Source organism: Eschrichtius robustus, chromosome 6 (assembly GCF_028021215.1).
Source record: "Eschrichtius robustus isolate mEscRob2 chromosome 6, mEscRob2.pri, whole genome shotgun sequence".
In the NCBI taxonomy this organism is placed as follows: domain Eukaryota; kingdom Metazoa; phylum Chordata; class Mammalia; order Artiodactyla; family Eschrichtiidae; genus Eschrichtius; species Eschrichtius robustus.
Genome location: NC_090829.1, coordinates 137,918,890 through 137,946,516, shown reverse-complemented (window position 1 = coordinate 137,946,516; position 27,627 = coordinate 137,918,890). Strand labels below are relative to the sequence as shown.

The 27,627-nt window shown below is 41.5% G+C and overlaps 1 protein-coding gene across 10 annotated transcripts in view; it reads left to right on the top strand.

Annotated features, from left to right (window-relative positions):
• Window positions 1–27,627, top strand: part of SETD4 (SET domain containing 4) — a 423,911-nt gene that overhangs the window by 319,145 nt on the left and 77,139 nt on the right. The window contains exon 16 of one of the 10 annotated variants that reach the window (XR_011074345.1): window positions 12,199–12,269. The exons of 8 other annotated variants lie outside the window; for them this stretch is intronic. The gene's annotated coding sequence lies outside the window, so the exon portion shown is untranslated. Of the gene's footprint in view, window positions 1–4; window positions 105–12,198; window positions 12,270–27,627 lie in introns of those variants that run through there. One more of the 10 variants, XR_011074344.1, reaches the window with a different exon arrangement.

Below are 27,627 nucleotides of genomic sequence, written 5' to 3'. Positions count from 1 at the left end.
TCAGGAGTCAATAAATGACAGGGAATGAGCTATACTAGGCACTGGAGGCACAAAGATGGATGGGATACAGCCCACTGCTGGAAGAGCTAACACGGCTGAGGACGCAGCCATAGCAGCAGCTAAAGCCAGTGCTGAGGGATCTTCCTCACTCCTGCCATCTTTCCTTGAGTCTGAAGACTTGAAGATGATCTCATCTCCTCTGGCTCCTCTTGCATTTAAATTCTCTACCACTTTTTGAACAAACCCTGTACATATTGTATTGCTATGAAAATTGATTGCACTTTGTTATAAATATTTACATATTATAAATTGTAAATCAACTATACTTCAATTTTAAAAAACTGCTTATAATTTACATTTAATTGCTTATAATATTGTGTCTTCACTGCAGTTGGGTGTGGTAACCAGAGTAAGTTCAGGACAACAGGACCCAAAGAGAGCCATTCCTTCAACTTCTGGGTTGTGCCCTTCAACAGAAGCTTCTAGTTAGCTGTGATAGCTATTATTATCTCTACTTCTAGCACTCTGGGAGAAAAACTTTCACCTCTCCCTGACTCAGGCTGAGAGTCTGTATATACATTATCAAATCACTTATCTCACTCTTGTAAGAAGCTTCTTTATCTGCCAGGCTCACTCAGGAGCTCATTGAGCCCTTAGTCATATTTTCCTCTCTAGCACTGAGTAGCAGTCGGTGTTCCTGCCACATTAGATGTTTGCTAAACAAATTAAGGAATTAAAGAACACCTTGTACTACATCAGGTTTCCCATGTGGATTATGGTCAACTTACAAAATGATGCAAGGATCCCAGAAAGCACTAAAATAGTTCATAGCAATTGATTGTATTTCAACAATTACACTCCACTCCCCTTATCCCACCCGCCCTATACACATTAGCAAATGCACCCATGACTTCATGTTTCCATAAAAGGCCCAAATATGTAGCCAACATTGGCAACCTTTTATTTTCAGTAAATATTTTTTAGTGCTTTACTGCATGATTTGGCCAGTGGTTGATTGCCAGTTTCAGAGAATTTGGTAGCTGCTTTATAGGAAGGCAGATCATCTATGTTCCTTTAGATAAAGCTGGTTGCTTTGTGACTGGAGAAGGGACCTTGCCTTGTGGAACTGTCAGGACAGTGAATTCACATTTTGGAGCATCTCTGGTTAACGTGACATCACTGAGCCACGCTAGACACTGCCAGTGGCCATCAGTGCCATCATCTGATTTCTGAACAACTCTGATTTCCCCTGACTTGGGAACCCCAGGCTAGTTTCACTTGGGCTCTGAAAACTGTCTCAGAATATCCTCCATCAATTGCTATTTGTATGGTGGGACATAAACAGCAAGGCAGGGTGGAAAAAACAAACAACTTTATTGTACTTAAGTGTTACGGGAGCAGCGGTCACTAGTCAGGGGGGGAAATACATTTTATTTTCCTTTCCTCATGTGCTTTTCTATAAACAGCAAAACATGCTGAATGAATTTTTCAAACAAACTTGTAAAATCAGAAAATACAACGACCTTTAACAGTTGGTAGCATGAATTATCCGGGGCCACAAAGAAGTTTTTAACTCTTGAAACACGTTGGCAACGTTACAAATGAGGTTCTTTTTCCCCTTTCAGACCGTTAAAAATAGCTTTTATAAACTCTCAACTCCCTCTGATGGGGAGCTCACCATTAATCACCTTTATGACATCTTATATTTAGGCCATGGATAAATCCATGGGTCCTAATCAACCACTTTCCTGAGGAAATTGGCCAAATCCCCACTGGAGGGGGAGATGAATCACAACAGCCGTGCTATTCAGACAAATCTCTTTTCAAGTGCCCTTAAAGCTTTTTTTCATACACCAGCGAAGAGAGCCACACAGGAAACAATAATAGTTTAATCTTTTGAAAAATTTCCTTCCTGCATTGCAGCGCTTTCAGACAGGTAGTCAGAGCCAGCCAAAGAAAATTAGCAGCCGCCCCTGCCAAGAGCAGGCTGCTACTTGAGCCTCTGAGCTCCCCGGCCCCTTCCTCCTCTTCACACCCCCAACCCCTGTCGTCTCCAGGGCTGCAGCCTGAAAGGGAGTCTTCTTCTGCCCAGGGGTGGCCCTCACTGACATTGGAAGAGCCCTTGGTGACTCAGCGTGTGTCTAGGCGTTTTTAAAGCCTCTCCGCCCTTCTCCTCCCAGAGTTTTCCCTAGATTCTGGTTGGGAGGACACGTGTCATCTGGAGAAGCACATTGGGTTCTCAGGAAAATGCGATTTTTCACAAGATGGAGGGAGTCGTGGTAAACGTGTGTCTGCCTTTTGCTCATGGAATTTTCCCAAATCTGAGCGAGTTCTGAGACTTGTGGGTTGGAAAAGACTTAGTTTCTGTAAGTCAACTTGCTTCACCCTCTGCCACCAGTATGGGACGTGAACCTTTAATTACGTCCAACAATTCATTGCAGGCTTTGCTCGGGCTGTCGTAGACACTTTTCCGTAGGGATTTGGTCACAGCGCTTATGAAAGTCTTAAGTTGTTCTTCTAATCAGCAAGTTCACTGAACTGTGGACAAAAAGAGAACCCCCCCTCCCCCACTGACCCCCATAGGCCATTGACCTCTGGCTCAGGTTCTGCTGACCCACTGGCTGCCAGTGCCACCCCCCGCCCCCTTGCCTCCCCTTACCCCACCCTCTAAGTCTCCTGGCTCTCAATTTTGGTTTCTCACCCGACAGTCTCTTTGTCTTTTCCCTCAGCTTGGCAATTTCATGAACGACTTTCAGGGCCCGGACAAAATTAATTGCATTTCTATCTCTCGTGTATTTCCCCCTCCCATGTTTGTGACTTGTATAAAGAAAAATAATCTCTCTTTATGTAGACTATGACATTGACTAATCTCTCAAATGAGGAGAGAGGGGGCAAAAGGATTCATTGGCCAAGTTTCCGACTGTCACAGAAGAAAGTGAACCAAATTAGTTATTATAAAAATAGTCCCTCAATGCCACCCGTGGTGTCTAGGAATTCTCTGGATCCGTTCTCATGCATTTTCAGGACCAACAGAAAGTCCATGAAATTGGGGTTTTCATCTCCCTTTCCTCCATTATCATGGATAACTGAAAATAAGCTTTGTAATATTTTCCTTAGAAAAGTGTCTTAGCCACTCAGGAACATTTTCTCAGCAGTCCAAGTCAGAAAATCAGCAATCCATATCCACATAGTAGCTGAGAAGAGGCCCATGGTTCATGTTGTTGTAAAGGATTATCAACAACCAAGTGGTACCTTAAGATGTTCATCATAGTGTTATTTATAATAACAATACATTATGAAGACTTATATTTCCAGCAATAAGCCAATGTTATTATCAACCACATAACAGACATGTAACTGTGAAAAGTCGTGTTTTCAAAGTACACTAAATCAATGGGAATATGCTTACACTATCTAAAGGGAAAAAGGTAGAATATACTGTTTATACTATTTAATTCCAATTTAGAAAAAAGATCATTTCTGGTTAATGGAATTATGAGTGGTTTTAATTTCATTTTTACAACTTTTCATAATTTCTAAAATGTTTTTAATGCAGAAACATTGTTTTATACTGATATACAGAATTAGATACTATGTCTAATTGGCTTTGCTTGTTTTGTTTTATTTGGTAAGTTTCCTCCTCTCTGAATTTTTATTTGAAAGCTCTTAGAAGAAGAAAGGGTAAAGGGTAGGAAGAAAGAGGAGGGAAGAATGATTATTTCTGTATTTTGTCTTGAAAATTTTTGTGCTATATATTTTCAGTGAACACTGTAGTGTTTCTTAAACACTGTATTTTCCCTGGAGTTTTGATACCAGCAGAGGATAAAGACATTGAGATACCAACTTGTTAGGAAAAAATTATGCTGACTCACATGTTCTAAAGAGACATTGGATTTATGATGCTACATTAAAGATGTCTTTGAGTAGTGGCATTACTGTATACATGATCTCTGAAACAATAAAGTTTGGCAAAGTCAAGATCTTTGAGAGATATTTTTGAGGCAACATTAAGTTTTATCTTCTGGGCCCATGAAAGTTATGAATGTCTAGAATCTGATGTTTGATAAGAAATATCCCTACTATACATAATTAAAAAGGGATATCTAAAGAGACTGACAGATGAAATAAAATATTCAGAATAAATAGGACATCACTGAATAGCAAGGAGGGGGCTTGTCAACCATGGACAAGCACCTCTGTCTTCTTACCACTGCTCTTCCTGGATGCCTGTGACTGTAGTCAGCTAAGCCCCGATTTGCCTGACATAAATTCATGAAAGTTTTGTGACATAACAAAGAAGGTGTGGTGGGGACCAGAGTGAGAGCCCAGTCTAAGCACTCAGAAACAATGCTGTGCCCAGGTCAAGCCCGTGTCAGTATCCTAGGGCTTTGCTTATTTCAGGCCAAAGTTCAGGTGAGTCAGAGAAAGTTCTCGAGCCTCTGGCCATCACCGGACACTGCTTCTTTTGTTTAGTTGTTGAGGGAGACCCTGGCCCAGAAGACTCAGGATTGATTGCTCTTGAAAGCACAAGGAATCACAATGTGATTTCCTGACCCCAGAAGACGTGTGTGGTTGTAGGTTCTCTGTGTGGGGCAAGGTGAAGGAGGAAGTGAAGCGTGCCATGCTGGATAGGTGGGGAGGGACCAAAATTCTTCTCTCTTCTTTGCTCCAGTCTAACCCAGGCTTCTGTGATCTTTCCGACAACATGCCAAGTGTTCACCAAGGGGCTCATTTTTCTCCTGGTCACACAGGAGACCACATTCCATGCCTCTTCATTCTCCACCGGCTAGACCTGGTCCAAGGAGGACTCCGAGGACCAGAGGATGGTGGAATCGCCAGGAGAAAGGGGCCAGGGTCTCTGAGTCACCTTGTGGAAGGCTGCTGCTAACTGCCTGATCAGACTGTGATCAGACGAGTGGGACATAAACCTTTATTAGATTAAGCTGCTGAGATTTAGGATTGTTTGCTATAGTGGTTAGACTGTCTGACCAATACAAGGTGGTTGCCAAATCTGACTTTCCAATGGCCAGGATGCCCTCCTTGTTCTGTGCCTCAACTTCCTCATCTTTAAAATGGGAAACTCATAGTACTTACATCATAAGGATGTGGCAAAGTACAGAACTGTGCCTCATCCTCAGTGAAATGTCACCACTACCGTGACTAGTACGACTACTATGGCAAGTACTATCAATACTATTACCTGAAGTAAGTGGTTGTTTATTTCAAGAAGGACTACCATTATGGAAGCACCCTAAATGTCCCTTGACAGATGGATGGATAAAGAAGATGCAGTATGTATATAATGGAATATTACTCAGGCATAAAAAAGAATGAAATAATGCTATTTGCAGCAACATGGATGGACCTAGAGATTATCATACTGAGTGAAGTAAGTCAGACAGAGAAAGACAAATGTCATATGATATCACTTATATGTGGAATCTAAAATAAGATACAGATGAACTTATTTATAAAACAGAAATAGACTCACAGACATAGAAAACAAACATATGGTTACCAAAGGGGAAAGCAGAGGGGAAGGATGAATTGAGAATTTGGGCTTAGCAGATACACACTACTATATATAAAATAGACAAACAACAAGGACCTACTGTATAGCATAGGGAACTATATTCAATATCTTGTAATAACCTGTAATGGAAAAGAATCTGAAAAAGAATATATATGTATATATTTCTCTATCTATCTACCTATCTATCTATCTATCTAGCATCATCTATCTCTAACTGAATCACTTTGCTGTACACCTGAAACATTGTAAATCAACTATACTTCAAAAAAAAAAAGATAAGATTAAAAGAGAAAAGAACGGCTACCACGGATCTCATGCTTCTTGAGAGGGGAAAATAGGTTTCTTGATGCAAACCCATGGGAAGTACCAGCCAAACTAACAAAACAAACCTTAGATTAAGTCACTCAGGGATTATGCACATGGAACTGGTACATTACCTCTTGTTATGGAACTGGATGCCACCTAATGATTCACAACGGGTTTCGAGGGGAGAGATCATTTTGGGTTATGAGAAAATTGTTGAAGAGTTCATGGAGAAGCAATTAGTTATTTAATCTTTCTAGTTTATTTGGAAGTGGTGATCTCAACACACAATGAGCTTGGCCTCAGAAACTTAATTGCAGCCATAGAGGAAATTTGGCTTTTCAGTAGAGGTTTGCTTTGTGAAACTCAGGTGATGGGATTTTATTATTTATTTATTTACTTAACATCTTTATTGGAGTATAATTGCTTTACAATGGTGCGTTAATTTCTGCTTTTATAACCAAGTGAATCATCTATACATATACGTATATCCCCATATCTCCTGCCTCTTGCGTCTCCCCCCCACCCTCCCCTATAGGGAGGGATGGGATTTTGAACAAAGACAGTGCGACATCATAGTGACATCCTAACCAATCGATTAGGATAATTAGAACTGTTTCTACTGGCTAGCAGGTAAAGACTGATGTCTGAGTGCTAGGAGAGGGTAGTTGAGAAGTCTAGAAATATTCTTTACCTAGATTCACCTGTTGTGAACATTTTACTCCATTTGCTTTCTCATTTATACTCTCTTTCTATACATATACATATACGCAGACACACAAAGTATTTTTTCTGAACATTTGTAAGTAAGTTTACATATATCGTGACTTGTCATCCTTAAGTACTTCAGTGTATATTTCTTAAGAACAAGGATAATTATTCTCTTCCATAACCACAGACCACTTATCAACTTCAGTAAATTTAACATCAATATCATACATTTATTTAATATGCCATCCATATTCCAATTTTATCCAAATAATATATCCTTTATAATGTTTTTTTCCTTCAATACAGCAACTAGTCCAAGGTTGCATTTAGGTGTGTGCCTGTTTAGTTTCCACAAGGCATGTTTTAAATAAGACTGAACAGTTTTAAGCACTAAAAGGTTAGCCTTACTTTATTGCTCTTGAAAACAGAAGCAAACCACAGAAAGGAACCCTTGGCTGACCATCTTACTACCTCTGTTGGAGTTCTGGCCTTTTAAATGGTCAAAAGGCAGCAAGGTTCCACGAAGCCTGTTCTGAATCCACACAAATCTACGTGAGAAGGGCATTCTTCTTCCATCTTCCCATGTGAAGTGTAGCTATTAATTACACTAAGTGACAAAGCTTCTCCTTGTTGCTTGGTGGACACAAGGATGAATCTTTGTTACTGACTGCAAATAATAGTCTGATGGTGATCAAGAGTCAGGCCAGGAAAACGTGCTCCAAGCTACACAATGGGCATATGGCACCTTCTTCTGCATCAACCCAAGGGGCTGCGGGGAAACAGAGAGGGTATTATTTGGTCAAGTTCCTCCTATAAAAATACAACCTCCATCCTTTTTGCTTGTTCAGTTCTGGCACTGGAACAACCTGTCTCTTTACATTAGTTCAGTTCTGTAGAGAAATGGTCATTTAGAAGGAAATACTTGGAAAATCCAGGCATGAATCCATTTTTAAAGTCACAACTGAATGATTGCTTTCTTATTATGCTCCATGGGGCTGGAAAAATCATTCCTTTCTGTACATATTTTTCTTTTTTGCTTTGTATTTTTATTCTGCTGAAAACACACATATGTGCCAGAAATGAAAACATTTTCAAAGGGCAAGTTTCAAGGACTCCTAAAAATAGGACCTGTTGCCAAATATACATTTCCCGAATATGTAAATGACTGCGAAGGAGCGCAATGAAAAGCATATGCTATTCAAATTTTCTTTAGAAAAACAAGAGCTAGAAGACTTGACTTTTAGCCCTGAAACTCTTTAAACTAGTGGTTTCCATTTAAGTTTTATCCTGAGTCTTCAGACATCATTCTTTCCATATTTGACATTTTTTAATCAAAACTGAAAAAAAGCTACTAAGAAGAATTTTATTCTCCAAATGGGCACATGTTATTTCATTACACCAGTCTGTGGCTTGACATGAAGTTTACAAGTAATTACCGGGGCTAAAAAAGGTAGAAAACACTCAGAACATCTGGGTCACCAGTGATTGCTTCCTAGACCCAAGGATGAATCAATGAGTTGGACAGTAAATGCAAATTTATTGAGGTAAGGAGCCTTTAATTTCTTGTCTTCTGTGGTCTGCAATCAGGAATAACCTCAAACTCTTTCTGGAAAAAAAAAAAGGCAGAGCTTAAATACATTAATTAAAATCAAAGATGTCAATGGTGAGCGGGATTTGCTTAGGGTTCTGTGCTTGCTATACTTAAAGCCGTGCCTTGCAATTTAGAAGAATTATTATTTGTTATAAAAAAATCTCACTGGTGTGGGGCTTCCCTGGTGGCGCAGTGGTTGAGAGTCTGCCTGCCAATGCAGGGCACACGGGTTCGAGCCCTGGTCTGGGAAGATCCCACGTACCGCGGAGCAACTGGGCCCGTGAGCCACGATTGCTGAGCCTGCGCATCTGGAGCCTGTGCCCCACAACAAGAGAGGCCGTGGCGGTGAGAGGCCCGCGCACCGCGATGAGGAGTGGCCCCCGCTTGCCACAACTAGAGAAAGCCCTCGCACAGAAACGAAGACCCAACACAGCCAAAAATAAATAAATAAATAAATTAAAAAAAAAAAAACAAACCATTGTTTAAAAAAAAAAAAAAATCTCACTGGTGAGTTACTATCTCAAATGCCTTGTTATTTTCTGAAAAAATTTTTTTATCAACAACGAATCAACACATAATTATTATATGTCGTCTTGTCAAAGATCCACAAACCTGAGTTGCCGTGTCCTTCCTGGGAAGGCTCTCATGGGGCTGGCATACCTCTGAGTTCTCTGGAGCTTTTCTCTCCTTCCTTCGGGGCTGTGGAGATAGTACTGGTCCACAAAATACAACTGAAGGTCTAGACCTTTTACCCTTGGAATTATCTTGCTTTCTCAGCTCTGGTTAAAATTTGCCTTCCATATCTTAATATTTCCATGATAGAGCATGGAAAAAGAAACTTAGAAAAGGTTTCACCTTTGCTGTTAAAAAGTTATGACCTTTGCTCACATTTGCCAGAGAAAGTGGCTTATAGCACCATTTAACATGAATTATTAACTCCCAGATTAATAATTTATTAGAAACCTAACGGCCCTCGGTAGTGCCAGATCACACTATTGAAAGAAAAATGAAGAAAACAACATAGCTCTAATTATAACAGTTTGTTGGCCGTACTTGGAATAAGTAATGGCCTTTAGATTTTCTAAAGGATTTTTTTAAAAAACCCCTCTAATACCACCTGGCTGCAAAGTCAGACAAATTAACTAATAATTCCTAAAATGACTGGCGTAGATGTGGATTTTTTTTTTTAATCTCTTTAACAAATACGCATATGTAGCTTCCTTTGTGTCAACTTCTATTTGAAGCACTTGCACATACTAATTCATTTAATCCTTCTAACAACATCTGCATTGGACCCTGTTACTATTATCCACATGTGCCTGGAGCTGTGCCCAGAGTCACAGTGAAGCCGAATCCCGCTTCTGTACCCTGACACCTAAATAAATCTCAGAGACAGAGTTTTGGGTGAAGTAGAAAAGAATAGCTTTATTGCTTCGTCAGGCAAAGGGGGCCGCAGCGGGCTTACTCCCTCAAAACTGTGTTTCCTGACCTGGAGGGAGTCGTGAGGAGTATTATAGTAATTGTGCAAAGAGGGCGTGATCAGCTCATTGATATTCTTCTGATTGGTTGGTGGTGAGGTAATTGGGAGTCAGCACCATCAACCATCTGGTTCCAGCCGGTCTGGGGTCTACGTGCTTGTGGGCAGCATACCATTAACTTTTTCCACCTGATGGGGGTTTCAGTATCTGCAAAACGACTCAAAGATATTGTGTGTATCCCATGATGGGGAACCAGGACTCAACCCTAAGGCTGCACTACATTTTGTTTCTTTGAACTGTTCTTCCCTTGTCTCACATCCCCTCCCTTCCCTGATTAGCAACTGCTTGAACCTGCAGGTTGGAACTCAGGGAAGGTCATGGAGGCTGAATGAAGCCTATTTCCTGTAATCAAGAAATGGTGGACACAGAAAGGCTTTTGTGCCCAGGAGCCCCACAGGGTCCTGCTCGGTATCAACAGATACATGAAAACTGGGTGTATTCATTTGTATATAGGGCTACTGTGACAAAGAACCACAGCTGAGCGGCTGAAACAACAGAAGTGGATTGTCTCACAACTCTGGAGGCCAGAATTTCAAGATCAAGTCAGTTGGTTCCTTCTGAGGCTGTGAGGGAGAGTCTGATCCAGGCCTCTCTCTGAGTGTCTGGTGGTTTGCTGGCCATCTTTGGTGTTCCTGGGCTTGTAGAATCATCACCCAGATCTCTGCCTTCATCTTCACCAGACGTTTTCCCTGTATGTATGTCTCTGTGTGTCCACATTTCTCCTTGATACTAGTCATATTGTGTTGAGGCCCACCCTAGCGACCTCATTTTAACTTGTTTACCTCTGTAAAGACCCGATCTCCAAATTAGGTGACATTCTGAGGTGCTGGGGGCTTAGGACTGCAACCTAGGAATTTTGGGAGGCAGGGAGTGGGCACAATTCAACTCATGACACTGGTAAAGCTGGGACCCAAACCCAGGCAATCTGGTATGGGTCTAAGCACTTAATACCATGCTAAACTGCCTCCCTTTTTTTTTTTCTTTTGGTCTGTTTGAATACAAAAGCTCATAAAGGCAAGTTCAATTTAGAGCATCTTATTGATTGCATTCAAAAATTGTCCTTCGCATGGTGGCTCTTGTGGGCAATGTCTTCTTGAGCTCAGGCTGGGATCTGGTTAATTTAGGGGATCAGACTTGTTTATAGCTCTAGTCCCTTTAAATTCTCTTCAAGCTCCAAGTCCACTGTGTTTTGAAATCTAAGAAGCTCTTTCTCCTCATTCTGTTTGACTCTGGAGTACATGTTTTCTTAAATCCACATTTTAAAGGCATTTTAAGAGGGAGAAGCCTAATTACTTCCTTTTTTCCTTCCAAATTCCTGTTCTTGGAGCCATGATTAGATAATAGAGCACCTCTCTACCTTGCAAATCTATGTGACCTCATCATATCCTGAAATAGAGAGAAACCAAAAGGCCCACAACTTCTGATTCTTTGGCCTTTCGACTTGACAAGGAAGCAAAGCTTGAAATCCCCTGCTCCTTAACGGAGGAGAGAAAAGAAAAAAGGGGGAGAAAAAAGAGAACCAGGAAACGTTAAAGAGCAGAGAAAATAATTTTGCAAATAGAAATAAAAATAGGTTTGGGATTTAGGAAATTGTGCTTTGTTTCATCAAATACCCCTTTTCAAAGGAGAAAAGGGAGAGGTCGTACATGGCTATTCTCTGATGAAACCCTTCTTATCACTTCATTCCCCTCACCACCTAGCTCACTCTGACAGCCATCTGTGAGATTCATGGTCAAGATCAGATTCCCAAGAACATATGGTACATTTGGCTCCCTACCTCAACATTTTTAGGATTTTCTCCTTTCTTTCTTTTTGTTTCTTGTGAGTGCAGACTTACTAGCATTTTAGTGCAGTTTCTGTGTCAGACCACTTGTTTTTCTTCTCTTTTGAAACAAAGGCTGTGATAAAATCATGCAGGAGGGTGCCAGGTAGATGACAGGAATTCATTCCTGTTTTGCTTGAATAAATTGTCCACCCCTGTTAGAGTGTTTACCAATTTGCTCTGTTCTGAAGGAGTCATTTCTAAATTGACCCTAAAGAGGACAAGAGGCACAGATAAGTCATTTCAGAGGGTGGAATGAGTTCAGAGAGAAGAGAAGCAAAGGTCAGGGCTTTGTGCTCCTGCTGTGTTTTTAAAAGAGGGACCTCAGACTTGTTTAGGAATTTCTGATTCAGGCATTGAAATGACTGGCCTAGAAGTTTGATCAGGCTCCTGCCTCCCTCACTCTTTCAGGAGCTTTTCTTCTTTGGGAGCCCCAACAAATGTCAGTTCATGCAGAAACTAGCAGACTGGTAGAAAAGGGCCATCGTCCTTTGCTTTTCCCTGTATCCATGTTCACTGTAATATGACTTTGCAACTCTCCCATCGAGGGGTAGAGTCAGAGTCAGTTTCCCTTACCTTCGAATCTGGGCTGCCCTGTGACTTGCTTTAACAAATAGAACACAGCAGAAGTGAGGTGTGACATTTCGAAGCTTAGCACAAGAGCTCATCCATGGCTGTTCTTTCTTTGATCCTTGTCCAGATTCCCTGTGAATAAGACCAGAGTAGTCTGTTGGAGGATGAACAACCACATGGAACCAAGGTAGGATGTTTCAGCAGAGACCATCCCAAACTAGCCAGTCCCTGGCTGTCTCGGCAGCTAAGCACACATGCATGATGAGCGCAGGCAAAATCAGAGGAACCATCCAACTGAACCCAGCCTAAATTGTTAACCTAAGGAATCATGAGCTAAATAAATGGCTGTTGTTTTAAGTCCCTAAGTAAATTTAATCAAATTTTATGATTTTTTGTTCACTTTTGTTGCCCATAACCCTTTGAGAGTCTCAATGAATATTTATGTATACAGAAAACCTAGCATTGTTGGTATCACTTCTTCTACCCATGGCAGAGCGATCATTGCTAGTGGAGACTATCATAAGTCTGTCCTTGATGTCACATTTGGGCTTCCTTCTTTGTAGTGAGAGAAACAAGATGCAATATTTTTGTCCTTTACTTTGGATGGGATGTCCCAGACCCCTAAAATTTTACTGATATAGCAAGCCCTGAATCTTCATAGGGTTTATCTCTCACCCCCTGGAGCACATGTGTCTTACTAAGGCCTCCAGTGTACTAGGTACTTCTTGTCCATCTGGCCAGACTAGAATTATGCTATAGATGTGATGTTCTGTGGGATGCCCAGATGTCCAGATCTCTTCAGACTGCATTACGACAGAGGGCAGAAGAGCTAACATAGGCCTTGGGCAAAACGGTAAAGGCATATTTTTGTTCTTTCAATCTGAATGCAAACAGTTTCTGATTTTCTTTTCTGATAGAGTTAGAGAGGAACACCTTCACTTCATCAAATCCATGGCTACATAGCATGTACCTGAGACCTGTTAATGTCCCCAACAAAGACACCACGTCTGGTGTGACAGCAGCACCTGGGGCTCCTACTTAGTTGAGTTTGAGTAGTCTGCTGTCATCCTCCAGGATCTATCTGGTTCCTTCAGGGACCAAACTGATGAATTAAGAGGAGACAGGAAGGGGACCACTACCCCTGTATCCTTTAGATCATTGAGGGTGAAAATAATTTCTACTCTCCTCCCCTGGTATGTGATATATATTTTTTGATTTAATATTATATTTGGGCAGGGTGGGAGGTGGCAGTTTCAGAAGTTTCCACTTGGCTTTCCCCACTATGGTCATTCTTATCCCATAGGTCAAGAACTCAATGTAAGTTGGTTGCTCTGACTACCAATATGTCTATCCCAATTGTACTTTTGAAGATGAGGTAAATCATTGCCAGGTGGGTCTGTAGAACTAGTGGATACCCTCTCAGTTGCATGCTGGTCAGATGCCATTATTCCTGGGCCCCATATGCTCGCATTTTCACAGAAGAGCCATGATAATGCTTCAGTTCTCCAGCTATCAGTGTAAGCTGAGACCTTGTGTGCAATATTCCTAGACATATTTGAGTGTTTCTCTTGCCCAGTGTACAGTTACCTGAGTAAATGGCTGAGGTCCCTTTGGGTCAAGACTGGGGGGGGCATCATTACCATGTTCATTTGCCATATGTTACAAGGTCTGTCCTGGGGGCTCCATCTCCTCTTTAATCAATGAGTTATTGTCTGAAAACTGGCTCAGGTCTGGAAACTATGAAAAGGACCATGACCCTTAATGGGGGCAACTCCCTTTAGTCTCCTTGTCATGCATCCTTGGTTCTTTTACAGGCACAAGGTGAGCAGCGCCCTTGCCAGCTGCTCGTCTCTTTTGCCCTAGGGATGCCTTGCTAGTCATTACAATACCTGCATCCACCTGGCTTTTGATGGTTAAACATGGTTATGCTCTGCTTCCTAGTCTCTCCTGTTTAGGGTCTTATCATCCCCATTGGTCTGGTGAGACTATTTCTCTAGCAGCCTCTCCTGTCATCAACCCTGGCCTAAAGAAGAGGAACTCCTCTGAACTTCCCAAGTGCTGCTAGTGACCCATCACCAGCCCATCCTGTTGTCTTGTAAGTGGCCTATCATCTAGGCTTTCCCATTGAACATGGGTTTTCTGGTCTTCCATGATCTGTCCTCTCCAGCCTGCTCACCCAGAGGAGCCGTTTGATCCCAGGAATTCTGGCATTTGAACTCAGTAAGTTGGTCATTACTTTTTCCATGCTTTGAGGTGCCATCTTAGTAGCTAGTTTGCACAGCCTCCTGGGGTCCTTGCTAAAGAAGCTTAAACTCTAAGCAAGGCCGGTCTGCTCTGCCAAGGTCAGGGTCCTGGTTGAGAAGGAGTGAGACCTTCACGTCTGGATGCAGGACAGAGACTAGGAAGAGGAAAAGGAAGCATCCAGGGTGCAGTTTAAGGAGGTATGCACTCTTAGGTCCATGAAAGTGCAGGGAGTGAGTGGCTTCTGAAATTTTGCACCTTTTTGATCTCTCGAAAGTCTTGAATCTCCAGATTCCCCTGCACCCCCTGAGTCTACAGAAGTAGCCTATCCCTCCTATGAAGAGCTAGCACTTCCCTTATGCTTGGAGGCAGTGCAGAGACCTCGCCCCTGCAAGATAACCTGAGCCCCCTCCCCTCCTGATCCCTAGGTCTATAAATAGGTTTCATCCTGGCACAGCCCAGCTGGGGATGTGCTAAACCAGATAATTGAGGAAAATAGCTGCAAGACTTAGGCAGCATGGACCAGCAAGACCCGTGGAATATACATGGGTCTGGTTCTGAGGGTTCTGGGTCGTGGAGCCTGGAATATAAGGTTGGATAAGGGAGAGTTTAAAGATTTGGGAGTACTCTCCCAAGATCAAACTCCCTGGCAAGGATTCCAGGATATTGTGCAAACTTGCTAAGAAGGACACCTGGGCAGTGCATCACTGTTCCACCGCTTCCTGTGCCAGATCTCTCCCAAAAATTGATTGGCAAATGGACTGGGATGAGGATCTATGGAACAAGGAATCTGATTCCTAGAATTTGGAGAATGCAAAGTCTATAATTAAGACTTTCAATCTGATATTGTTACCCCATCCCTGGTGCTTGCTCTACTCACTAATATGAATGACTTGTTTACTGGCCCTACAAACAGATGATATCCTTACAGTGTTGTCTGTATTTACTTTCTCATTTCTTGACTCTTCCTTCACATATTATTGCACTGGGCTCTGACATCGCCCTTATTCAGGTCCTCTTTCTGTTCAAAAACCCAGTGGACACTTTTCAGTCCCTACTGAAATGAAAACCCTATTTTCGTAACAACTGTCATTGGAATTTCTCATAGGAAGGAATTTGCCTTTGCTTGGTATAGTTGGCAGAATTATGCCCTCCCCCTGCCATAGATATCCACATCTGAATCCCAGAACCTGTGAATATGTCATATTACATGGCAAAAGGGAATGAAGATCATAGTTGGAATTAAGGTTGCTAATCAGCTGATCATGAGCTGAGGAGATAATCCTGGATTATCTGAGTGGGCCCAATGTGATCACATGGGAAGAAGGAGGTCAGAGTCAAAGAGAGTGATTGGGAGATGCTGTACTGCTGTCTTTGAAAATGGAAGAAGGGGCCACAAGCCAAGGATTGCAGGCAGTCGCTGGAGCTGGAGAAGGCAAGGAAACAGATTCTCTCCTAGAGCCTCCAGAATGAAGGCAGCCCTGTTGACAACATGACTTTAGCCCGGTGAGATCCATTTCAGACTTCTGGCTTCCAGAATTATAAGATAGTAAATTTGTGTTGTTTTAAGTCACTGAGTTTTTGGTAACCTGTTATAGCAGCCATAGGAAACTATGACTTTGAGACACAGTTTGGGGCAGAGGATGAGGAAGAATGGTGAATGTGTGCAGGCCAGAAGAAGAAGCCTTCATCTGGGGAGAAGGAGAGAGGAGCAAAGGCGAGGAGGATGGCTCCAGCCAGATGAAAGGCTGGACCCACTGACTAGTTCAGTCTTCGTCTTCATTGCCATCCTGATGATATCCATCTCTGGTGAACACTCTCTCTTTCTACTCACTCCTTTTCTCCTTGGCTTCCTGTCATGCCACACCTGCAGGAGGAGACATCATATCAGAACTTGGCCAAGTTCATCATTCCCTGGTAAATCCAGGGGTCTTCTTGGACCTTCCGTAGTCTAACTAGAATGACCCAGCTCTGTGTGCCCAAAGACCCCTCTGCCACTGCATTTGTATTGGATTTCCTCCTGTCTCTGACTTCCACACCCTGCTATGGGCTCCTTGAGATGGGTTTTCATCATTTAGACTTCCAGCTTTTACCGCAGTGCCTGCACATGGCAGATGCTGAGGAATTCTTTATCAAATGAATAAACTGATGAAGGGATGGATGGATGGAATCTGAATTCAACCATAAAAAGGGCTGATAAAGGATTTGGGTCCAGGTCTTAAGGTTGATAGGTGGGCAGTTGGCGTTCACAGGTGCCATGATCAGGGCCCATTATGAGGGAGCCTTTTCTGAAACCAGCATCTGTCCCCATAGGCTTGTCCCTATGGTTCAAGGTGTCAACTTGGAGCACAGCTTCCAACTGAGTGAGGGGACTTCTGCTGGCAACTCTAGACCTTCTGTGGTGCAGAGATGGGGCTGGGGTGGGAAACTGTGCTGTATATAGGAGAGGGAAAAGAAATCCAGTGTGGTTGCTGGTCACCTTTTACCAAAAACCAATTTCTCTTTGGAATCTGAGGCAACTTATTTGAGCTATGTTAGAGGTTGAATTGAGTACCCTAAAATTCATATATTAAGTCCGAACCTTTAGGACCTCAGAATGTGACATTGTTTGGAGATTGAGTCTTTACAGAGGTCATCAATGTTAAAATGACATCATTTGTGTGGGCCCTAATCCAGTATGACTGGTGTCCTGATTAAAAGGGGAAATTTGGACATAGCAACAGACAGTGACAGAGGGAAGATACATAGCTATGAAGACATAGGAGACGATGACCATCTACAAGCCAAGAGGGGAAGCCTGAAGCAGATCCTTCCCTCCAGGCCCTCAGAAGGACCCCACCTTCTGACCCCTTGATTTTAGACTTCTCGCCTACAGAACTGTGAGACAATACATTTTTGTTGTTTTAACCACTCAGGCTGTGTGGTACGTTGTTATGGCAGCTGTAGCAAACTAATATAAGCCAGATAGCCAAACATATGTATTCACTTCCAGAAACTTGTGCTCATTCCTAGAAATGCTGAGGGTCTCAATCACAAATCCTAAATGAGAAAGTGGGTCCTCTTGTCCCCTTTCTGTTTATGATTGAGGTTAAGAATCAAAGATCTCACCATTGTTGGTTGTGCTTATAGCACCAGGGCCAAGAGGAAACCATGAAAATACAGCAGCCCCACCGGGGTGGGAGGTGGAAGGTCAGGGAAGAGCGACCTATTACACTGTCGACTTTCTGAGAAGAGGAACTAAATGTTCATAATCTTATTTTCTCCAAAGACAGGTAATGATTATAGGGCCCCAACTTCTAGAAAATAAGATGCCCCTGTGAATGACTACAAAGATAAACAAAGTTAAAGAACAGGTTATAAATGGCGCCGATGCTTGGACCATGACTCTGACACAGGTTGTGTCTCTAACTAGATTCCCCCAGCTCTGCCCTCCCCCATTTGTATGACTTCCTCATATTCCCAGCATCGCTCAGCCTCAACAGCTCTGAAAGGCAAAACCTAGGAAAGGAAATGAAGAGGTTTTCTTCTCTTTGTTTCTGAACCATTTTGGAAAGACATCTTAATGAAAGGAAGTTTACAAAATGCATTCTTACAAGTGATGATGTTCCCCTCCCTTCTGTGAAATGATTTCATTTACTTAATAGAGACTTTTTTTTTTTTTTTTTTTTTTAATGCCTGATGCTGACCTGACCTAGGGAGCTTGACCTGACGGTGACTTACAGTGCTGCCATCTCACTGTGACCCTTATTTAGGGAGAGTCATTCTGTTCAAAGTGTCAAAAGGGAAGTTCATTTCCATTAATGAAAACTCCCAATTCATCTCCTTTGGTAAATGCACTGGGGACGAATAACACTGTCTTAATGAAGGCTATAGATGGGTAATTGTGCTGGGAAAAACCAAATTGTAAATGCAAGATGTTAGGAGGCTAGATATGTCTTCACAGAAGGTGTCTTATGTCTCCTGGGTACAATTGTGGGGACCATGGGATGGGGCAGAAGGAAAGATGAGGGTGAGTCAAAGTGTACGCAATTGGGAAAGAGAGGCAGCTCTGATCGATTTGTAGGGGACGAAGATCATAGGCTGGGTGCCCCCAGGTTCTAGACGGGATAAATCACACTGCAGAGCAATGGCGTTAAGAGAAGTCAAGTTACAACAAATATTAATGGTGGCCAGAAGGGAAGAGAGCAAGCAACCAGTGCCAGGAGCCATAGCTCACGTTTCCAAAGCACTGGTTTAAACTCACCTGTGCAGGTGATGATGTGAAGAGATCTGATAAAAGGGGAGTTTCCACTCCTAGCCCCTAAGAACAGGGAAGCCAGTTTATCTTTACATGTTTAGAATGATAAAGTACATATTTCTGAGTGATGTGACATTTGGGAAGGGACAAGAAGTGAGGGTGGACACAGATTTTCTGCCTCACCCACCAGATGGGTGGCTCCATACAGGAGTCAGTCTGTGCTTACTGGTTATAAGACGAGCTATTGTCAGTGAGACCAACTGGAATTCTCCCTGACAGACAGGAAGGGCTAACAACTCGTGGAAAGTGCTCAACTGGAACTCTAGAGGTCAACCTGTTTCTCTGGATTGTTTACCCATTCACCATAGTGTCTTGGAAAAGTCACCGAGCCTCTCTGTGTTTCACTTTACTTATTCACAGTAAATGAAACAATATTCACTCCACTTATCTCCCAGCATAAATATGAATATAAAACCTTGAAATAGTCTAAGGTGATTTTAAAACATTGTTTTAGAGTTATAGAGGGAAGGAAGAAAGGAAGGAGGAAAAGAGGGAGCTACAGAAGGAAAGGGAAAGAAGGAAGGGGAAGGGTGTTTTAACCCATTCAGGCTGCTATAACAAAAATGCTTTAAACTGAGGGGCTTATAAACAACAAAGATTTATTTGTCATAGTTCTGGAGGCTGGGAAGTCTAAAATAAAGGTGCCAACAGACTTAGTGTCTGGTGAGGCCCATTTCCTAGACTGCTGTCTTTTCTCTGCAGCCACACATGGTGGAAAGGGCAGGGATCTCTCTGGGGTTCTTTTATAAGGGCACTAATCCCATTCATGAGGGCTCCACCCTCATGACCCAATAACCTCCCAAAGTCTCCACCTCCTAATACCATCATTTTGGGGGTTAGAATTTCAACATATGAATTTGGGGGAACATAAACATTCAGATAATAGCAAAGGAGAAGAAAAGAAGGAAGGAAAGGGAGGAAAGGAGGGGGAAATGTAGGAAGGAAGGGAAGGAGGAAAGGAAGAAAGAAGAGAAGGAAAGTGGAGAGGGAGAGAAGGAGGAAGGAAGGAAAATAGTCACTTGAATCTCATCTTTGCTCTGTGTTGAGATTTCTGAATTAATTCAGTGAAAGTTGGGTGCTCTGGGGGAGCACAAATAGAAGCTCTCAAAAATCTGTTTCTTGAATACTTAAGTTACAAAAATGTTGAGTAGCACAGTCACCAAATTTATATCTCATGTGAAAAACCTGAAACCCCAATCTCTGGAAGCTTAATCACTTTATGTGTCTTAACCTCCTTTGTTGTTGTAGTTGTTGTTGCTGTTGGCTGCAGCCATCCTTAAACAATCAGGATTCTCTTTAAAGCTTCAGGACTGTGAACATAAATCATACCAATGCTTTCTTAGGTCAGTCTCCCAAGGCAGTAGATATAAAAGCAAAAATAAACAAATGGGACTTAATCAAATGTACAAGCCTTTGTACAGCAAAGGAAACCATAAACGAAACAAAAAGACAGCGTGCAGACTGGGAGAAAATATTTGCAAATGATGTGACTGACAAGGGCTTAATTTCCAAAATATACAAACAGCTCACACAACTCAATAACAAACAAACAAACACACACAAAAAACAAACACCAAACAACCCAATCTAAAAATGGACAGAAGACCTAAATAGACATTTCTCCAGAGAAGACATACAGATGGCCAAACAGGCACATGAAAAGATGCTCAACATTGATAATTATTAGAGAAATGCAGATCAAAACTACAATGAGGTACCACCTCACACCGATCAGAATGGCCATTATTAAAAAGTCTACAAATAGCAGGAGAGGGTGTGGAGAAAAGAGAACCCTCCTACACAGTTGATGGGAATGTAAATTGGTGCAGCCACTATGGAAAACAGTATGGAGATTCCTAAAAAAACTAAAAACAGAGTTGCCATATGATCCTGCAATCCCACTCCTGGGATATATCTGGAGAAAACTCTAATTCAAAAAGATACATACACCCCAATGTTCATAGCAGCACTATTTACGATAGCCAAGACATGGAAACAACCTAAATGCCCACTGACAGATGAACTGACAGAAGATGTAGTACATATATATAATGACATATTACCCAGCCATAAAAAAGAATGAAATAGTGCCATTTGCAGCAACATGGATGGACCTAGAGATTATCATACTAAGTAAATCAGAAAGAGAAAGACAAATACCATATGATATCACTTATATGTGGAATCTAAAATATGACACAAATGAATTTATCTACGAAACAGACTTATAGACATAGAGAACAGACATGTGGTTGCCAAGGGGGAGGGATGTATTGGGAGTTTGGGATTAGCAGGTACAAACTATTATATATGGAATGGATAAACAACAAGGTCCCACTGTATAGCACAGGGGACTATATGCACTATCCTGTGATAAATGATAATGGAAAAGAATATGAAAACGAATGTTTATATATATATATATGTGTGTGTGTGTGTGTGTGTGTGTGTGTGAATCACTTTGCAGTACAGCAGAAATTAATAGAACATTGTAAATCAACAATACTTGAATAAAATAAATTTTAAAAAACTGCAGAACTGTGCAATATACTTTAACCATGGAGTCCTAACCACAAAACCCATCACAAAGCGCGGCAGAGCAGATGAGCAGCAAGAGGATATCTTTGAAAGACTAAGATGAACATTAAATTAATCAACCAATACTCTGGGGGGAAATGTCCACTAATTTCAAATATTTCATCTCTGGAAAATCAATTATTATTATGTTTATTGATGTTGTATTTGTCACTATTTTCAGCCATTTCCCCTGATGACATGGGCTAAAATAAGAACATTGTTATAAAAGAGATTAGACATGTTCGATTCTGTTCCTAGACTTTCCACCTTTCAGCTACCTGGGGTTTGGGAGAGAAATCAACTGCCATAGGGCAAAGGCTGAGCTTGCTTTTCTTTGTTCCTTTCTATGGTGATCCTTTTTGCCTCTATGAGATTTTAAATATTTAGTTAAACACCAGCTAATGCTTTTTACTCACTGGGCAGGATTTTGGAGACATGTGTGTATAAAGTGACCACTCCCTTTTCAGTCCAATAGGTTTGGGGTTAGGAATTTGTTTCCTTCCCTTCCAAAGATTCTGAGGGCCTCTCCCTCAATCTGGGGTTGAGTTCCTCAATGACAGTCTCACAGAAAGAGGCTTCCTGCTGATGTACTTGATTCCCAAATGGCCCTGACTCACCTGTGAGTTATCGCCAGCCTGTGCCCATCATTCCAAACATAAGGATTCATTCCCTAGCGAATGGCTCTTGTCCTTCCAGGAGCACTTGGTGATTTGGAGATCTCATAGCAGTGAGCAAGACAGGTTTGTCAGCAAATTAACAAAATGCCGATCATTCTCCCATTTGGTTGCATATATATTTGCATATACAAATATGCAAAAATACAGTTGTATATATGGCTTATATAGAGCAATAGAAGAATGATTCTAGAATCACAGTCCATGTTCCGTCATGTTCCATTAACTGGGAGAAATTGGTAGTGAAATTATATATATGTATATCTCCTAATATATGCCAGGCAAAGAATTCTGGGAAATCATGCAAAGAATTCTGGGAAAATACAAAGATGAATTGGATCAAACTCTGTCTTCAATGATCAATGAGAACACAGTCTAGTGAGGACATTATATGGTTAAATTTTAGGTTTATATGTATAGATATGTTAATGTACCCCAAATCAAAATACAATGAGGACAATTTCTAAGTGAAGCCCTCAGATAACAAATGTATTTATAAACCCTATATTAGCTTTGGGTATTTAATAATAATATCAGCTTGCTGTAACACATTTCAATAACATGGAAGCTTATAAACTAAGAATAAAAGCTCCCTTCCTCCTGCAATCTCACTCCCCAGTGGTGTCTATAGGTTCCCTGTTTGGTATGTGTTCTCCCAAATTTTGTTTGCCTATAAAACATAAAAATAAGGCATATATATGGTGGATATCTTTGTTTGCCACCATCTCATTCTTTCAAAGGACTTTCAGGACTGCCTAATGTTCCATATCTTGAATGTACTAGAATTTATTTAACATTCTCTTGTTGGTGGGCACTTAGGTTATTGCCAGTTTTTTTTTTTTTTTGTATTACTCTAAATGGATTATGAATAAGCAAGAACTTGTTATAGCAGGAATACTAGCATTGTAAATGATATCTAAGCAATGTTTTGTTGTTGACCGTTGAAGCTTTCAGTAGAGAAGCGATAAGGTCCAGGGTGTATATTAGAAGGAATCAAGGTTGGGGCTGAATTGGATTGGAGAGTGACTCCAAACAAGGAAGACCAGTAGGCTATTTATGCAGCCATTTAGAGAAGAGATACTGGAGATTTGAGTTCGGACTATGGTAGTAATAAAGGAGAGGAATGATTCTGGAATCAGAGTCCAGATTCCATTAAGTGGGAGAGATTGGTGGTGAAGAAGAATATATTAGTTCCTAATTACAATTAGGTCGAAACTACTGTCAACTCTTGACTTTCCAGTGGTGGAACAACTATGGCTAAGACTCAGAAGATAGCTAGGACATGCTTGTGGTTGGCAGATGGTTACAGAGTATCTGCTCTGGGGATTGGTCAGGTCCTGGGGTGAAGGCAGGAGGTGGAGCCAGGTAGGCCAAGTAGAGTTTCGGTCTCTCTTTCCTGCTGACATCAAAGGCAGCTCTTCTGCATTTTGGGTCCATTCTTCCCAGCTTAGCAGTCAGCCAACAATGAGCGCTGTCACTCAGCTGGAAAGGTAAAGGGTCCCAGGTCACTGCTCAGTCTTCACCGTGGTTAATTCAACCTCAAATAATCAAGATTTGACCTTTTTTAGGACGTAAAACTGACAGGAGCTGGTGACTGATTAGATATAGGAAAAAAAGGAGAGTGAAAGATGGCTGTGAGATTTCAAACCCAAATAAATGGGTATATTATGGTGACATTAACTGAGAGAACTTGGAAAAGGGATCAGATTTTTTTTGGTGGAATCAGTGAGGAAGAAATGGATTTAAATTTTAAAATGCAAGGTGGAAGACGTACAATTGGAAAGTGAAATTTTTGCGTTGGAACTTTGTAGAGAGTTCTGTCAGAGCGATCATCACATGGGTGATGAACTTTCCCCCGGAAAAGCTTTGAAGAAAAAGTTGGTGAAAGCGCCTTGGTGAACAGCAGCATTTGGTTATGGGTAGAAAAAAGAGTGGTCAGGGAGAGTTATCCCCAAAGCCAGAAGAGGCTGCCATTTCGGAAGGAAGGTGTGCTTCGCAGCATTAAATGCTGTGCTGGGATTGACAGGACCATGCTGAGAAGGAGCCATCGGATCTGTTGGTTGAAGATGATTGGTGCCCTTTGGAGCACAGCTCCAGGGACAGGCCAGAGGGGCAGCTTGCTGTATGCCTCCCCGATTTTTTCATTCTGGCTATAGAACTAAATCTTGAGATACATGATGATGCCGAGAAAATGCTCATCCTTTTCCACTGAAAGCATTTTCCCTGTGATTGTGCTTGAGTTGGCTTTTGGTTTTATTATTCTGAGGTTGTTTATAGTAATGAAATGCCCAACAACTGGTAGATCACTTAATAAGATAGGGTCAGTATTCTAATATTAAATGGTCAGTGTTACAATATTTTCCTTGTAGCAAAGCAATAATATGTGGATACATGGAAATGGCCAGTTGTTTGTTCAAAGGTACCCTGCAGTACCAGACACATCCCATAACTGGGAGCCTGGCAGGGTGGAAAAAGACCTCAACATCACAACCAAATGTAAAAACTTGGTAGATTTTATTACATCAAACTTAAGAATCCAGTTCATTGTAGAATCTCATAGAGACATCGTTATTAGTCAGATAGCAGGTTAGAAGAAGATATTTGCGACATCTAAAACTGGAAGGCTTATGCAGGATAATCAAGGAATTCCTACATGTTAGCGTGAAAAAGTCCAAGGAACCAAGAATAATGGATATGATAAATCAGTTCAGAGGAGGGGAGAACTGAACAGCTAACAAGTATATGAATAAACATTTCAATTCATTAGGAAGCAGAGAAATGAAAGTTAAAAGAACAATGAGAGACACAGCTGACTGGCAAGATTGGGCAGTTGAGTGGTGCTGTGGCATGTTGGCGCTCCAGGAGCAGAGAGTGAGACAGAGTTTATCAGGGATCAGCACCTGAGATAGGCATGGGGAGGATGCAGTACTGGGCAGAAGAAGTTGAGATGTGATGCAGGCAGGGCAAAGCCTTGGCCAATCAGCCAGGGCCTCTGGAGTGGAAATTACCCTTCAGTGTTGCTGACATTTGGCTGAAATAGCTGGCCTGGGAAGGTAAGAACTGCAGCCAAGTCTTTATCTATATGTGGCCTTGGTCATATAATCAACCCCAAGAGGCTAGAGACCACGTGTTCCACAACGGAGATGGACCCTGTGGGAGCTGACAGCTGGAGGCTGACTGTGGACCACACTCCCTCCATCCTTGAAGAGGGATCTGAGCAACACAGCTCTGCCTCTGTCATAGGCATGGTGTGTGTGTGTGTGTGAGTGTGTGTATGTGTTTGTACTGTAACTCTTCAACTATTTTTCATACTGAAGACTTATGAAGCCACTTTTAAAAGCAGTAGTCAGTCATTAGGTTAAGTAGGTGTGTTTCATCTATTCCAGAAATTCCACTCCTGGTGATACGTATCAGAGAAATTCTCCTAAGGGTCTATGAGTGGACATGCAAAAGAATATCCATTGCAGCAGTGTCTGTGCTGGAGTTGAACACATCTGAAGTGTCTGTCACTTGGAAAATGTGTAAATAAATCAAGGAATATTATGCAGATGCCAAACTAGGCATAAACACATCAGAATGAATAGACTTTAAAAACTTAGTGCTGAGTAAAGAAAGTAAAAACACAATGTCAACTTTAGCACATTACCATTTATATAAATTGAAACTTTGTAATTCTCAAGGGTACATACAAACTCAAGAATACTAGTCAAATACAATGGGGTGACTGCCCATGGTGGGAGAGAAAGATGGTTATGAGAATGGGAATGAAAGGCAATCAATCAATCAATCATTCATAATTCATCACAAACTGACCATGAGAGTGTGCCACTAAATGATGGCATGCCATTAACTAGGAGTATGATTAAGTTAATTCTGTGCATCTGAAGATCAAAGGGGTAAACTAAAGAAAAAATAGTGAATTTTTCCTGGCCTCGGGTGTGTGCCTGCATCTGCCACTAATGCTGGGGCAGTTTGGTCACTAGCGTCATCACTTGGCCACTCTTTGTCACAACTCTAGGCCACTTCAGCTCGTTGGCCTGTTCACCATGGAGTCTCATGGGAACTTCTGGATCTTTCTGTGCCTTGCTGCTTAGGCCGTGGAGATCTGGGGTGAGAACTACTTCAGAGGCTCCAAACCCCACTCTGTGCCATTTTTGCTCTAGTGAGACTACCTCATGTTGCCTTTGGGCATCCCACAAAGTGGTCTTCTCCCAGAATTCCAAATAGGAATCGGAGCATGAAACCCTCTTTTTTTGGGTTCCCCTAAAACTAACTGGCATTTGTATTATCTTATCTCTCCTACCTCAAGGCCATTTGGGTCGGGGCTGGCCTTATTTGGGATCTGGGCAGCACCTTAACTCTGGACTCATTCCCTGGGAATCCCTCCAAGCTTCTCTTGGCAAATCTGGAACAAACACGTTTATCTTTCAGATGTAATAGGAACTACCATCCTTCTTGGTTTTTTTGTGCTCTTTGTCCTTCATTCTTCCTGGTGCCCCCCATCTAGAGGACCTTCTAGAATGAACCTGTTCAGAAATGTTTCAAGAGTTCTATTTGCATTTAAAGGTAATACATGAGTACTGAGACAAATTTGAAAGTACTATAGTAAAGAACAAGAAGAAAATAAACAGGTACATAAAATCTCAACATCTGAAAGACCATTGTCAAAATTTGGGGGCAGTTATCTTTTAGTCTTCATTCTGGGAACCTTATTTATATACTTTCTGGGAACCTTGTTTGTATACTTGAAAGTGTAGCATATATGTAATATGTCATAAGCATTTTTTCCACGGCTGGAAGTTACTTTATTAAATCATGCCCCTCCTGTTAGAAAATCGGTTGGCTCCATTGTTTTTGGCCATTAAGAGCTACAGAGTAATGGACATTCTTGATCACAATGCCTTTTCTGCATTCCAGATTATTTCCGTAGACTGAGAAGTAAAATTATTGGGTCAAAGGGTATAAACATTTTTAAGGCTTTTTGTCTATTTTACTAAATTACTTTCCTGAAAGGTTAAGTCAGTTTATCTGAATATATATATATAAGGTTTCCACACAGATAGGACCATTTTACCCATCCTCACTAGCATTTGCCAAACAGCTTAGTTGTTACATGAAAGGATTATGAAAATGGTGAACTTGAAAGACTCCAGAATTAAGAAGTAAAAGTGTCCAAGTCATAACAGATTTATCTCTCCCTAAGTTTATTATTTTGGGGACTGTGACACTGTCAGAAGATTGACAGTCCTCTCAATTCCATTTGTTCTGTAGCTGTGCCTTGGTGACCAGCCAGCTTGGCAGTAAGTTGGCAATGTTTAATAAGATTGTCTTCCATGATTGAAACAAATGACTCTCTTTTTGTCATCAGAAATGGAACCTTTATGCATTTGTTTTAGTAATACAAGATCTGACATCATTAATAATCTGGGCTCATGACTTGCGCTTGTTGAATACAATAGATGAATGAAAAATTTAATTTTTTAGTAGATCATAAAAGATGTACCAATAGATCAAAAATAATTTAGGCAGAGTACCTCTGATGCACGAGACAGTCCGTTGTCTCTACTTTTTTATTAGGCTGGCATGTACGTGCTGATATCATTCTTTGTGAATCCTCTCAATGCCATAGTGTCGTATTCAAAGACTTGCCTTAGCTGGTCTTATCTCTCCAGCTTTCTCTTCCATTACTCTCCACCATGGCCTTGCTTCGCCAACCAAATCAATCTGTGTAATGTCCCCCGAGGATGAATTGCGAATCCCACCTTCA